The sequence below is a fragment of the Entelurus aequoreus genome, linkage group LG09 (assembly GCF_033978785.1).
Source record: "Entelurus aequoreus isolate RoL-2023_Sb linkage group LG09, RoL_Eaeq_v1.1, whole genome shotgun sequence".
Taxonomy (NCBI): domain Eukaryota; kingdom Metazoa; phylum Chordata; class Actinopteri; order Syngnathiformes; family Syngnathidae; genus Entelurus; species Entelurus aequoreus.
Genome location: NC_084739.1, coordinates 66,328,344 through 66,345,189, shown reverse-complemented (window position 1 = coordinate 66,345,189; position 16,846 = coordinate 66,328,344).

Sequence of the window (16,846 nt, the reverse complement as noted above, 5' to 3'; positions counted from 1 at the left end):
ACTGGTATACACACATTATACATACTGACTGGTATACACACATTATACATACTGACTGGTATACACACAATACATACTGACTGGTATACACACACAATACATACTGACTGGTATACACACATTATACATACTGACTGGTATACACACATAATACATACTGACTGGTATACACATAATACCTGTAGTAACATTGTTATGTAACCTGTGTAATAACTGTAGTAACACTGTTATGTAACCTGTGTAATAACTGTAGTAACATTGTTATATAACCTGTGTAATAACTGTAGTAACATTGTTATGTAACCTGTGTAATAACTGTAGTAACATTGTTATGTAACCTGTGTAATAACGGTAGTAACATTGTTATGTAACCTGTGTAATAACTGTAGTAACACTGTTATGTAACCTGTGTAATAACTGTAGTAACATTGTTATATAACCTGTGTAATAACTGTAGTAACATTGTTATGTAACCTGTGTAATAACTGTAGTAACATTGTTATGTAACCTGTGTAATAACTGTAGTAACATTGTTATGTAACCTGTGTAATAACGGTAGTAACATTGTTATGTAACCTGTGTAATAACTGTAGTAACATTGTTAAATAACCTGTGTAATAACTGTAGTAACATTGTTATGTAACCTGTGTAATAACTGTAGTAACATTGTTAAATAACCTGTGTAATAACTGTAGTAACATTGTTATGTAACCTGTGTAATAACTGTAGTCACATTGTTATATAACCTGTGTAATAACTGTAGTAACATTGTTATGTAACTGTGTAATAACTGTAGTAACATTGTTATGTAACCTGTGTAATAACTGTAGTAACACTGTTATGTAACCTGTGTAATAACTGTAGTAACATTGTTATGTAACCTGTGTAATAACGGTAGTAACATTGTTATGTAACCTGTGTAATAACTGTAGTAACACTGTTATGTAACCTGTGTAATAACTGTAGTAACATTGTTATGTAACCTGTGTAATAACGGTAGTAACATTGTTATGTAACCTGTGTAATAACTGTAGTAACACTGTTATGTAACCTGTGTAATAACTGTAGTAACATTGTTATGTAACCTGTGTAATAACGGTAGTAACATTGTTATGTAACCTGTGTAATAACTGTAGTAACACTGTTATGTAACCTGTGTAATAACTGTAGTAACATTGTTATGTAACCTGTGTAATAACGGTAGTAACATTGTTATGTAACCTGTGTAATAACTGTAGTAACATTGTTATATAACCTGTGTAATAACTGTAGTAACATTGTTATATAACCTGTGTAATAACTGTAGTAACATTGTTATGTAACCTCTGTAATAACTGTAGTGACATTGTTATATAACCTGTGTAATAACTGTAGTAACATTGTTATATAACCTGTGTAATAACTGTAGTAACATTGTTATGTAACCTCTGTAATAACTGTAGTGACATTGTTATATAACCTGTGTAATAACTGTAGTAACATTGTTATATAACCTGTGTAATAACTGTAGTCACATTGTTATGTAACCTGTGTAATAACTGTAGTAACATTGTTATGTAACCTGTGTAATAACTGTAGTAACATTGTTATGTAACCTCTGTAATAACTGTAGTGACATTGTTATATAACCTGTGTAATAACTGTAGTAACATTGTTATATAACCTGTGTAATAACTGTAGTAACATTGTTATGTAACCTGTGTAATAACTGTAGTAACATTGTTATATAACCTGTGTAATAACTGTAGTAACATTGTTATATAACCTGTGTAATAACTGTAGTCACATTGTTATGTAACCTGTGTAATAACTGTAGTAACATTGTTATGTAACCTGTTTAATAACTGTAGTAACATTGTTATGTAACCTGTGTAATAACTGTAGTCACATTGTTATTGTAAGAGTGAATACTGAGGAACTCTTCCTAGCATACTAACACATCAACATATTATGTGTTAGCTGTGTATATACATACTGACTGGTATACACATAATAGATACTGACTGGTATACACACATAATACATACTGACTGGTATACACACATAATACATACTGACTGGTATACACATAATAGATACTGACTGGTATACACACATAATACATACTGACTGGTATACACACATAACACATACTGACTGGTATACACATAATAGATACTGACTGGTATACACACATAATACATACTGACTGGTATACACACATAACACATACTGACTGGTATACACATAACAGATACTGAATGGTATACACACATAATACATACTGACTGGTATACACACAACACATACTGACTGGTATACACATAATAGATACTGACTGGTATACACACATAATACATACTGACTGGTATACACATAATAGATACTGACTGGTATACACACATAATACATACTGACTGGTATACACACATTATACATACTGACTGGTATACACATAATACATACTGACTGGTATACACACATGACACATACTGACTGGTATACACACATGACACATACTGACTGGTATACACACATGACACATACTGACTGGTATACACACATAACACATACTGACTGGTATACACATAATAGATACTGACTGGTATACACACATGACACATACTGACTGGTATACACACATGACACATACTGACTGGTATACACACATGACACATACTGACTGGTATACACACATAACACATACTGACTGGTATACACATAATACATACTGACTGGTATACACACATGACACATACTGACTGGTATACACACATGACACATACTGACTGGTATACACACATGACACATACTGACTGGTATACACACATGACACATACTGACTTGTATACACACACGACACATACCGACTGGTATACACACATGATACATACTGACTGGTATACACACATGACACATACTGACTGGTATACACACATGACACATACTGACTGGTATACACACATAATACATACTGACTGGTATACACACATGATATATATACTGACTGGTATACACACATGATATGTACTGACTGGTATACACACATGACACATACTGACTGGTATACACACATGATAAATACTGACTGGTTTACACACATAATACATACTTACTGGTATACACACATGATATATACTGACTGGTATACACACATGACACATACTGACTGGTATACACACATGATACATACTGACTGGTATACGCACATGATACATACTGACTGGTATACACACATAACACATACTGACTGGTATACACACATGACACATACTGACTGGTATACACACATGACACATACTGACTGGTATACACACATGATACATACTGACTGGTATACACATTACACATACTGACTGGTATACACACATGATACATACTGACTGGTATACACACATGACACATACTGACTGGTATACACACATGATACATACTGACTGGTATACACACATGATACATACTGACTGGTATACACACATAATACATACTGACTGGTATACACACATAATACATACTGGCTGGTATACACACATGATACATACTGACTGGTATACACACATGATACATACTGACTGGTATACACACATGATACATACTGACTGGTATACACACATGATACATACTGACTGGTATACACACATGATACATATTGACTGGTATACACACATGACACATACTGACTGGTATAAACACATGACACATACTGACTGGTATACACACATGATACATACTGACTGGTATATACACACAATACATACTGACTGGTATACACACATAATACATACTGACTGGTATACACACATAATACATACTGACTGGTATACACACATAACACATACTGACTGGTATACACACATAATACATACTGACTGGTATACACACATAACACATACTGACTGGTATACACATAATACATACTGACTGGTATACACACATAATACATACTGACTGGTATACACACATAATACATACTGACTGGTATACACACAACACATACTGACTGGTATACACATAATACATACTGACTGGTATACACACATAATACATACTGACTGGTATACACACATAATACATACTGACTGGTATACACACATTATACATACTGACTGGTATACACACAATACATACTGACTGGTATACACACACAATACATACTGACTGGTATACACACATTATACATACTGACTGGTACACACACATAATACATACTGACTGGTATACACATAATACCTGTAGTAACATTGTTATGTAACCTGTGTAATAACCGTAGTAACACTGTTATGTAACCTGTGTAATAACTGTAGTAACATTGTTATATAACCTGTGTAATAACTGTAGTAACATTGTTATGTAACCTGTGTAATAACTGTAGTAACATTGTTATATAACCTGTGTAATAACTGTAGTAACATTGTTATATAACCTGTGTAATAACTGTAGTAACATTGTTATGTAACCTGTGTAATAACTGTAGTCACATTGTTATGTAACCTGTGTAATAACTGTAGTCACATTGTTATGTAACCTGTGTAATAACTGTAGTAACATTGTTATGTAACCTGTGTAATAACTGTAGTCACATTGTTATGTAACCTGTGTAATAACTGTAGTAACATTGTTATGTAACCTGTGTAATAACTGTAGTCACATTGTTATGTAACCTGTGTAATAACTGTAGTAACATTGTTATGTAACCTGTGTAATAACTGTAGTCACATTGTTATGTAACCTGTGTAATAACTGTAGTAACATTGTTATGTAACCTGTGTAATAACTGTAGTAACATTGTTATGTAACCTGTGTAATAACTGTAGTCACATTGTTATGTAACCTGTGTAATAACTGTAGTAACATTGTTATTGTAAGAGTGAATACTGAGGAACTCTTCCTAGCATACTAACACATCAACATGTTATGTGTTAGCTGTGTATATACATACTGACTGGTATACACACATGATACATACTGACTGGTATACACACATGATACATATTGACTGGTATACACACATGACACATACTGACTGGTATACACACATGACACATACTGACTGGTATACACACATGATACATACTGACTGGTATACACACATGATACATACTGACTGGTATACACACATGACACATACTGACTGGTATACACACATGATACATACTGACTGGTATACACACATAATACATACTGACTGGTATACACACATGATATATACCGACTGGTATACACACATAATACATACTGACTGGTATACACATAATAGATACTGACTGGTATACACACATAATACATACTGACTGGTATACACACATAATACATACTGACTGGTATACACACATAATACATACTGACTGGTATACACATAATAGATACTGACTGGTATACACACATAATACATACTGACTGGTATACACACATAACACATACTGACTGGTATACACATAATAGATACTGACTGGTATACACACATAATACATACTGACTGGTATACACACATAACACATACTGACTGGTATACACATAACAGATACTGAATGGTATACACACATAATACATACTGACTGGTATACACACAACACATACTGACTGGTATACACATAATAGATACTGACTGGTATACACACATAATACATACTGACTGGTATACACATAATAGATACTGACTGGTATACACACATAATACATACTGACTGGTATACACACATTATACATACTGACTGGTATACACATAATACATACTGACTGGTATACACACATGACACATACTGACTGGTATACACACATGACACATACTGACTGGTATACACACATGACACATACTGACTGGTATACACACATAACACATACTGACTGGTATACACATAATAGATACTGACTGGTATACACACATAATACATACTGACTGGTATACACACATGACACATACTGACTGGTATACACACATGACACATACTGACTGGTATACACACATGACACATACTGACTGGTATACACACATGACACATACTGACTGGTATACACACATGACACATACCGACTGGTATACACACATGATACATACTGACTGGTATACACACATGACACATACTGACTGGTATACACACATAATACATACTGACTGGTATACACACATGATATATATACTGACTGGTATACACACATGATATGTACTGACTGGTATACACACATGCCACATACTGACTGGTATACACACATGATAAATACTGACTGGTTTACACACATAATACATACTTACTGGTATACACACATGATATATACTGACTGGTATACACACATGACACATACTGACTGGTATACACACATGATACATACTGACTGGTATACGCACATGATACATACTGACTGGTATACACACATAACACATACTGACTGGTATACACACATGACACATACTGACTGGTATACACACATGACACATACTGACTGGTATACACACATGATACATACTGACTGGTATACACATTACACATACTGACTGGTATACACACATGATACATACTGACTGGTATACACACATGACACATACTGACTGGTATACACACATGATACATACTGACTGGTATACACACATGATACATACTGACTGGTATACACACATAATACATACTGACTGGTATACACACATAATACATACTGGCTGGTATACACACATGATACATACTGACTGGTATACACACATGATACATACTGACTGGTATACACACATGATACATACTGACTGGTATACACACATGATACATACTGACTGGTATACACACATGATACATATTGACTGGTATACACACATGACACATACTGACTGGTATAAACACATGACACATACTGACTGGTATACACACATGATACATACTGACTGGTATATACACACAATACATACTGACTGGTATACACACATAATACATACTGACTGGTATACACACATAATACATACTGACTGGTATACACACATAACACATACTGACTGGTATACACACATAATGCATACTGACTGGTATACACACATAACACATACTGACTGGTATACACATAATACATACTGACTGGTATACACACATAATACATACTGACTGGTATACACACATAATACATACTGACTGGTATACACACAACACATACTGACTGGTATACACATAATACATACTGACTGGTATACACACATAATACATACTGACTGGTATACACACATAATACATACTGACTGGTATACACACATTATACATACTGACTGGTATACACACAATACATACTGACTGGTATACACACACAATACATACTGACTGGTATACACACATTATACATACTGACTGGTATACACACATAATACATACTGACTGGTATACACACATAACATATACTGACTGGTATACACACATAATACATACTGACTGGTATACACATAATACCTGTAGTAACATTGTTATGTAACCTGTGTAATAACTGTAGTAACAATGTTATGTAACCTGTGTAATAACTGTAGTAACATTGTTATATAACCTGTGTAATAACTGTAGTAACATTGTTATGTAACCTGTGTAATAACTGTAGTAACATTGTTATGTAACCTGTGTAATAACTGTAGTAACATTGTTATGTAACCTGTGTAATAACGGTAGTAACATTGTTATGTAACCTGTGTAATAACTGTAGTAACATTATGTAACCTGTGTAATAACGGTAGTAACATTGTTATGTAACCTGTGTAATAACTGTAGTAACATTGTTATATAACCTGTGTAATAACTGTAGTAACATTGTTATATAACCTGTGTAATAACTGTAGTCACATTGTTATGTAACCTGTGTAATAACTGTAGTAACATTGTTATGTAACCTGTGTAATAACTGTAGTAACATTGTTATGTAACCTGTGTAATAACTGTAGTCACATTGTTATGTAACCTGTGTAATAACTGTAGTAACATTGTTATTGTAAGAGTGAATACTGAGGAACTCTTCCTAGCATACTAACACATCAACATGTTATGTGTTAGCTGTGTATATACATACTGACTGGTATACACATAATAGATACTGACTGGTATACACACATAATACATACTGACTGGTATACACACATAATACATACTGACTGGTATACACATAATAGATACTGACTGGTATACACACATAATACATACTGACTGGTATACACACATAACACATACTGACTGGTATACACATAATAGATACTGACTGGTATACACACATAATACATACTGACTGGTAAACACACATAACACATACTGACTGGTATACACATAATACATACTGACTGGTATACACACATAATACATACTGACTGGTATACACATAATAGATACTGACTGGTATACACACATAATACATACTGACTGGTATACACACATAACACATACTGACTGGTATACACATAACAGATACTGACTGGTATACACACATAATACATACTGACTGGTATACACACAAAACACATACTGACTGGTATACACATAATAGATACTGACTGGTATACACACATAATACATACTGACTGGTATACACACATAATACATACTGACTGGTATACACATAATACATACTGACTGGTATACACACATGACACATACTGACTGGTATACACACATGACACATACTGACTGGTATACACACATGACACATACTGACTGGTATACACACATGACACATACTGACTGGTATACACACATGATACATACTGACTGGTATACACACATAACACATACTGACTGGTATACACATAATAGATACTGACTGGTATACACACATAATACATACTGACTGGTATACACACATAATACATACTGACTGGTATACACACATTATACATACTGACTGGTATACACACATTATACATACTGACTGGTATACACACATTATACATACTGACTGGTATACACACATTATACATACTGACTGGTATACACACATAATACATACTGACTGGTATACACATAATACCTGTAGTAACATTGTTATGTAACCTGTGTAATAACTGTAGTAACACTGTTATGTAACCTGTGTAATAACTGTAGTAACATTGTTATATAACCTGTGTAATAACTGTAGTAACATTGTTATGTAACCTGTGTAATAACTGTAGTAACACTGTTATGTAACCTGTGTAATAACTGTAGTAACATTGTTATATAACCTGTGTAATAACTGTAGTAACATTGTTATGTAACCTGTGTAATAACGGTAGTAACATTGTTATGTAACCTGTGTAATAACTGTAGTAACATTGTTAAATAACCTGTGTAATAACTGTAGTAACATTGTTATGTAACCTGTGTAATAACTGTAGTAACATTGTTAAATAACCTGTGTAATAACTGTAGTAACATTGTTATGTAACCTGTGTAATAACTGTAGTCACATTGTTATGTAACCTGTGTAATAACTGTAGTAACATTGTTATATAACCTGTGTAATAACTGTAGTAACATTGTTATATAACCTGTGTAATAACTGTAGTAACATTGTTATGTAACCTGTGTAATAACTGTAGTAACATTGTTAAATAACCTGTGTAATAACTGTAGTAACATTGTTATGTAACCTGTGTAATAACTGTAGTAACATTGTTATTGTAAGAGTGAATACTGAGGAACTCTTCCTAGCATACTAACACATCAACATGTTATGTGTTAGCTGTGTATATACATACTGACTGGTATACACACATAACACATACTGACTGGTATACACATAATAGATACTGACTGGTATACACACATAATACATACTGACTGGTATACACACATAATACATACTGACTGGTATACACATAATACATACTGACTGGTATACACACATGACACATACTGACTGGTATACACACATGACACATACTGACTGGTATACACACATGACACATACTGACTGGTATACACACATGACACATACTGACTGGTATACACACATAATACATACTGACTGGTATACACACATGATATATACTGACTGGTATACACACATGATATGTACTGACTGGTATACACACATGATACATACTGACTGGTATACACACAACTTATACTGACTGGTATACACACATGATACATACTGACTGGTATACACACAATACATACTGACTGGTATACACACATAATACATACTGACTGGTATACACACATGATATATACCGACTGGTATACACACATGACACATACTGACTGGTATAAACACATGACACATACTGACTGGTATACACACACGATACATACTGACTGGTATATACACACAATACATACTGACTGGTATACACACACAATACATGCTGATGGGTATACACACACGATACCTACTGACTGGTATACACATAATACATACTGACTGTCATAACTTGGTCTCTGGCGTGGTTTGCTCTCCCGTGGTGCAAAAGAAATGGAACGGACGTGGCGTGCAGGTAAAGACATAGTTTAATTATAACTATAAACTACAAAGTACAAACAAAAGGGTACAAACAAAAGGCGCTCACAGCGGAGGTTAAAAAACTTCACTAGGAAAAAACAAAAGGCGCGCACAATGGCGGAGAACTATGAACATTTAAACAAAAACTTACGTGACCAGAAACTGTGAACATGGCATGAATTTGTGATGTCGCCAGGACGAACAACAGAAACAGAAAAGCCTATATAGTGACATGAAAAGTGAAAACAGGTGCGTGACTAACTGTGAACAGGTGCATGACATGACTGTGAAAACGTGAGACAGGTGTGTGTGAGTCCAAACGTGGAACAGGTGAAACTAATGGTTGCTATGGTGACAAACAAAACCAGGAAGTGAAACCAGGAACTAAGGAAGTGTCCAAAAAACAAAACAGCACATGGCCAAACAAAAACATGAACACAGACATGACACTGACTGGTATACACACAACACATACTGACTGGTATACACACATAACACATACTGACTGGTATACACATAATACATACTGACTGGTATACACATAATACAAACTGACTGGTATACACATATAATACATACTGACTGGTATACACATATAATACATACTGACTGGTATACACACATAACACATACTGACTGGTATACACATAATACATACTGACTGGTATACACACATAATACATACTGACTGGTATACACACATAACACATACTGACTGGTATACACACATAACACATACTGACTGGTATACACATAATACATACTGACTGGTATACACACATAATACATACTGACTGGTATACACACATAATACATACTGACTGGTATACACACAATACATACTGACTGGTATACACACATAATACATACTGACTGGTATACACACATTATACATACTGACTGGTATACACACATTATACATACTGACTGGTATGCACACATAACATATACTGACTGGTATACACACATAATACATACTGACTGGTATACACACATAATACATACTGACTGGTATACACACATAATACATACTGACTGGTATACACACATGATATATACCGACTGGTATACACACATGACACATACTGACTGGTATAAACACATGACACATACTGACTGGTATACACACACGATACATACTGACTGGTATATACACACAATACATACTGACTGGTATACACACATAATACATGCTGATGGGTATACACACATGATACATACTGACTGGTATACACACACGATACCTACTGACTGGTATACACATAATACATACTGACTGGTATACACACAACACATACTGACTGGTATACACACATAACACATACTGACTGGTATACACATAATACATACTGACTGGTATACACATATAATACATACTGACTGGTATACACACATAACACATACTGACTGGTATACACACAATACATACTGACTGGTATACACACATAACACGTACTGACTGGTATACACACATAATACATACTGACTGGTATACACATAATACATACTGACTGGTATACACACATAATACATACTGACTGGTATACACATAATACATACTGACTGGTATACACACAATACATACTGACTGGTATACACACATAACACGTACTGACTGGTATACACACATAATACATACTGACTGGTATACACATAATACATACTGACTGGTATACACACATAATACATACTGACTGGTATACACACATAATACATACTGACTGGTATACACACATTATACATACTGACTGGTATACACACAACACATACTGACTGGTATACACACATAATAAATATTGACACGATCAATATCTTTTCACCTTAATTATTTTCATTGTACCACTTTTTCCGTAATAGTATTGCCTTTGCACTTGTTACGTTTCCGACTTTTTGGGTCATAATATTACAAAAGGTTTTTCGTAACTGTGCGACTTTTTACTTGCAGCGTTACAACCTTATTGCTGCATCTTTACGACTTAATTGTTGTCATTTTGCTACTTATTTGTATCAATATGTTTTTTTGTGCTTGTTACATTTCCCACTTTTTAGAGCGTAATATTGCCAAAGGCTTTTCGTAACTGTACGACTTTTTACTTGCCGCATTACAACTTTTGTGCTGCATCTTTACACCTTAATTATTTTTTCCACTACTTTATTGGGGTAGTATGACGTGTATACTATACACATTAATTATTTTTCTTGTTTTTTTGTTTTTTTACCAATTGTATACTTGTTATGTTACGACTTTTTGGGGTATAATATTGCCAAAGGCTTTTCGCAACTTTACAACTTTTTACTTGCGGCATTACAACTTTTTTGCTGCATCTTTACACCTTAATTCTTTTTTTCACCACTTTATTGGGGTAGTATGACTTGCATACTCGTTACGTTACGACTTTTCGGGGCAAAAGATTTTTCGTAACGATACGACTTTTTACTTCCAGCATTACAACTTTTTTGCTGCATCTTTACACCTTAATTCTTGTCATTTTGCTACTTATTTGTATTGTTTTTTTGTGCTTGTTACATTTTCGACTTTTTAGAGCGTAATATTGCCAAAGCCTTTTCGTAACTGTACGACTTTTTACCTGCAGAATTACAACTTTTGTGCTGCATCTTTACACCTTAATTCTTTTTTTCACCACTTTATTGGGGTAGTATACACCTTTAGTATTTTTCTTGTTTTTTTTTTTTTACCAATTTTTTTGTAGTAACATGAATTGTATACTCGTTACGTTACGACTTTTTGGGGCATAATATTGCCAAAGGCTTTTTGTAACTGTACGACTTTTTACTTGGAGTATTACAACTTTTTTGCTGCATCTTTACACCTTAATTCTTGTCATTTTGCTATTTATTAGTGGTAATATAGTTTTTACACTTGATACGTTTCCGACTTTTTGGCATGCAATATTGCCAAAGCCTTTTCGTAACTGTACGACTTTTTACTAGCAGAATTACGACTTTTCTGCTGCATCTTTACACCTTAATACTTTTTTTCACCACTTTATTGTGGTAGCATGCCTTTTATACTTGTTACGTTACGACTTTTTGGGGCGTAATATTGCCAAAGGCTTTTCGTAACTGTACGACGTTTTACTTGCAGCATTACAACTTTATTGCTGTATCTTTACACCTTAATTATTGTCATTTTGCTACTTTTTTGTGTATATAGTTTATATACTTGTTACGTTTCCGACTTTTTAGGGTGTTATATTACACTATATTTTCTGTAACCATACGACTTTTTACTTTCAGCATTACAACTTTTTTGCTGCATCTTTACACCTTAATTGTTGTCATTTTGCTACTTATTTGTATTAATGTTTTTTTGTGCTTGTTACATTTCCGACTTTTTAGAGCGTAATATTGCCAAAGGCTTTTTGTAACTGTACGCCTTTTTAGTTGCAGGATTACGACTTTTTGCTGCATCTTTACAACTTAATTGTTTTCATTTTGCTCCTTATTAGTGGTAATATAGTTGTTACACTTGTTACGTTTCCGACTTTTTGGGGTGTAGTATTGCCAAAGGCTTTTCGTAACTGCACGACTTTTTACTTGCAGAATTATGACTTTTTGCTGCATCTTTAAAGTTTAATTGTTTTCATTGTGCTACTTATTAGTGGTAATATAGTTGTTACACTTCTTACGTTTCCGACTTTTTGGGGTGTAGTATTGCCAAAGGCTTTTTGTAATTGTACGACTTTTTACTTGCAGAATTATGACTTTTTGCTGCATCTTTAAAGTTTAATTGTTTTCATTGTGCTACTTATTAATGGTAATATAGTTGTTACACTTCTTACGTTTCCGACTTTTTGGGGTGTAGTATTGCCAAAGGCTTTTTGTAATTGTACGACTTTTTACTTGCAGAATTATGACTTTTTGCTGCATCTTTAAAGTTTAATTGTTTTCATTGTGCTACTTATTAGTGGTAATATAGTTGTTACACTTGTTACGTTTCCGACTTTTTAGAGCGTAATATTGCCAAAGGCTTTTCGTAACTGTACGACTTTTTACTTGCAGGATTACGACTTTTTGCTGAATCTTTACAACTTAATTGTTTTCATTTTGCTCCTTATTAGTGGTAATATAGTTGTTACACTTGTTACGTTTCCGACTTTTTGGGGTGTAGTATTGCCAAAGGCTTTTCGTAACTGCACGACTTTTTACTTGCAGAATTATGACTTTTTGCTGCATCTTTAAAGTTTAATTGTTTTCATTGTGCTACTTATTAGTGGTAATATAGTTGTTACACTTGTTACGTTTCCGACTTTTTGGGGTGTAGTATTGCCAAAGACTTTTTGTAATTGTACGACTTTTTACTTGCAGAATTATGACTTTTTGCTGCATCTTTAAAGTTTAATTGTTTTCATTGTGCTACTTATTAGTGGTAATATAGTTGTTACACTTGTTACGTTTCCGACTTTTTAGAGCGTAATATTGCCAAAGGCTTTTCGTAACTGTATGACTTTTTACTTGCAGGATTACGACTTTTTGCTGAATCTTTACAACTTAATTGTTTTCATTTTGCTCCTTATTAGTGGTAATATAGTTGTTACACTTGTTATGTTTCCGACTTTTTGGGGTGTAGTATTGCCAAAGGCTTTTCGTAACTGCACGACTTTTTACTTGCAGAATTATGACTTTTTGCTGCATCTTTAAAGTTAATTGTTTTCATTGTGCTACTTATTAGTGGTAATATAGTTGTTACACTTGTTACGTTTCCGACTTTTTGGGGAGTAGTATTGCCAAAGGCTTTTCGTAATTGTACGACTTTTTACTTGCAGAATTATGACTTTTTGCTGCATCTTTAAAGTTGAATTGTTTTCATTGTGCTACTTATTAGTGGTAATATAGTTGTTACACTTGTTACGTTTCCGACTTTTTAGAGCGTAATATTGCCAAAGGCTTTTCGTAACTGTATGACTTTTTACTTGCAGGATTACGACTTTTTGCTGAATCTTTACAACTTAATTGTTTTCATTTTGCTCCTTATTAGTGGTAATATAGTTGTTACACTTGTTATGTTTCCGACTTTTTGGGGTGTAGTATTGCCAAAGGCTTTTCGTAACTGCACGACTTTTTACTTGCAGAATTATGACTTTTTGCTGCATCTTTAAAGTTAATTGTTTTCATTGTGCTACTTATTAGTGGTAATATAGTTGTTACACTTGTTACGTTTCCGACTTTTTGGGGTGTAGTATTGCCAAAGGCTTTTCGTAATTGTACGACTTTTTACTTGCAGAATTATGACTTTTTGCTGCATCTTTAAAGTTTAATTGTTTTCATTGTGCTACTTATTAGTGGTAATATAGTTGTTACACTTGTTACGTTTCCGACTTTTTGGGGTGTAGTATTGCCAAAGGCTTTTTGTAATTGTACGACTTTTTACTTGCAGAATTATGACTTTTTGCTGCATCTTTAAAGTTTAATTGTTTTCATTGTGCTACTTATTAGTGGTAATATAGTTGTTACACTTGTTATGTTTCCGACTTTTTGGGGTGTAGTATTGCCAAAGGCTTTTCGTAACTGCACGACTTTTTACTTGCAGAATTATGACTTTTTGCTGCATCTTTAAAGTTTAATTGTTTTCATTGTGCTACTTATTAGTGGTAATATAGTTGTTACACTTGTTACGTTTCCGACTTTTTAGAGCGTAATATTGCCAAAGGCTTTTCGTAACTGTACGACTTTTTACTTGCAGGATTACGACTTTTTGCTGAATCTTTACAACTTCATTGTTTTCATTTTGCTCCTTATTAGTGGTAATATAGTTGTTACACTTGTTATGTTTCCGACTTTTTGGGGTGTAGTATTGCCAAAGGCTTTTCGTAACTGCACGACTTTTTACTTGCAGAATTATGACTTTTTGCTGCATCTTTAAAGTTAATTGTTTTCATTGTGCTACTTATTAGTGGTAATATAGTTGTTACACTTCTTACGTTTCCGACTTTTTGGGGTGTAGTATTGCCAAAGGCTTTTCGTAATTGTACGACTTTTTACTTGCAGAATTATGACTTTTTGCTGCATCTTTAAAGTTTAATTGTTTTCATTGTGCTACTTATTAGTGGTAATATAGTTGTTACACTTGTTACGTTTCCGACTTTTTAGAGCGTAATATTGCCAAAGGCTTTTCGTAACTGTACGACTTTTTACTTGCAGGATTACGACTTTTTGCTGAATCTTTACAACTTAATTGTTTTCATTTTGCTCCTTATTAGTGGTAATATAGTTGTTACACTTGTTATGTTTCCGACTTTTTGGGGTGTAGTATTGCCAAAGGCTTTTCGTAACTGCACGACTTTTTACTTGCAGAATTATGACTTTTTGCTGCATCTTTAAAGTTAATTGTTTTCATTGTGCTACTTATTAGTGGTAATATAGTTGTTACACTTGTTACGTTTCCGACTTTTTGGGGTGTAGTATTGCCAAAGGCTTTTCG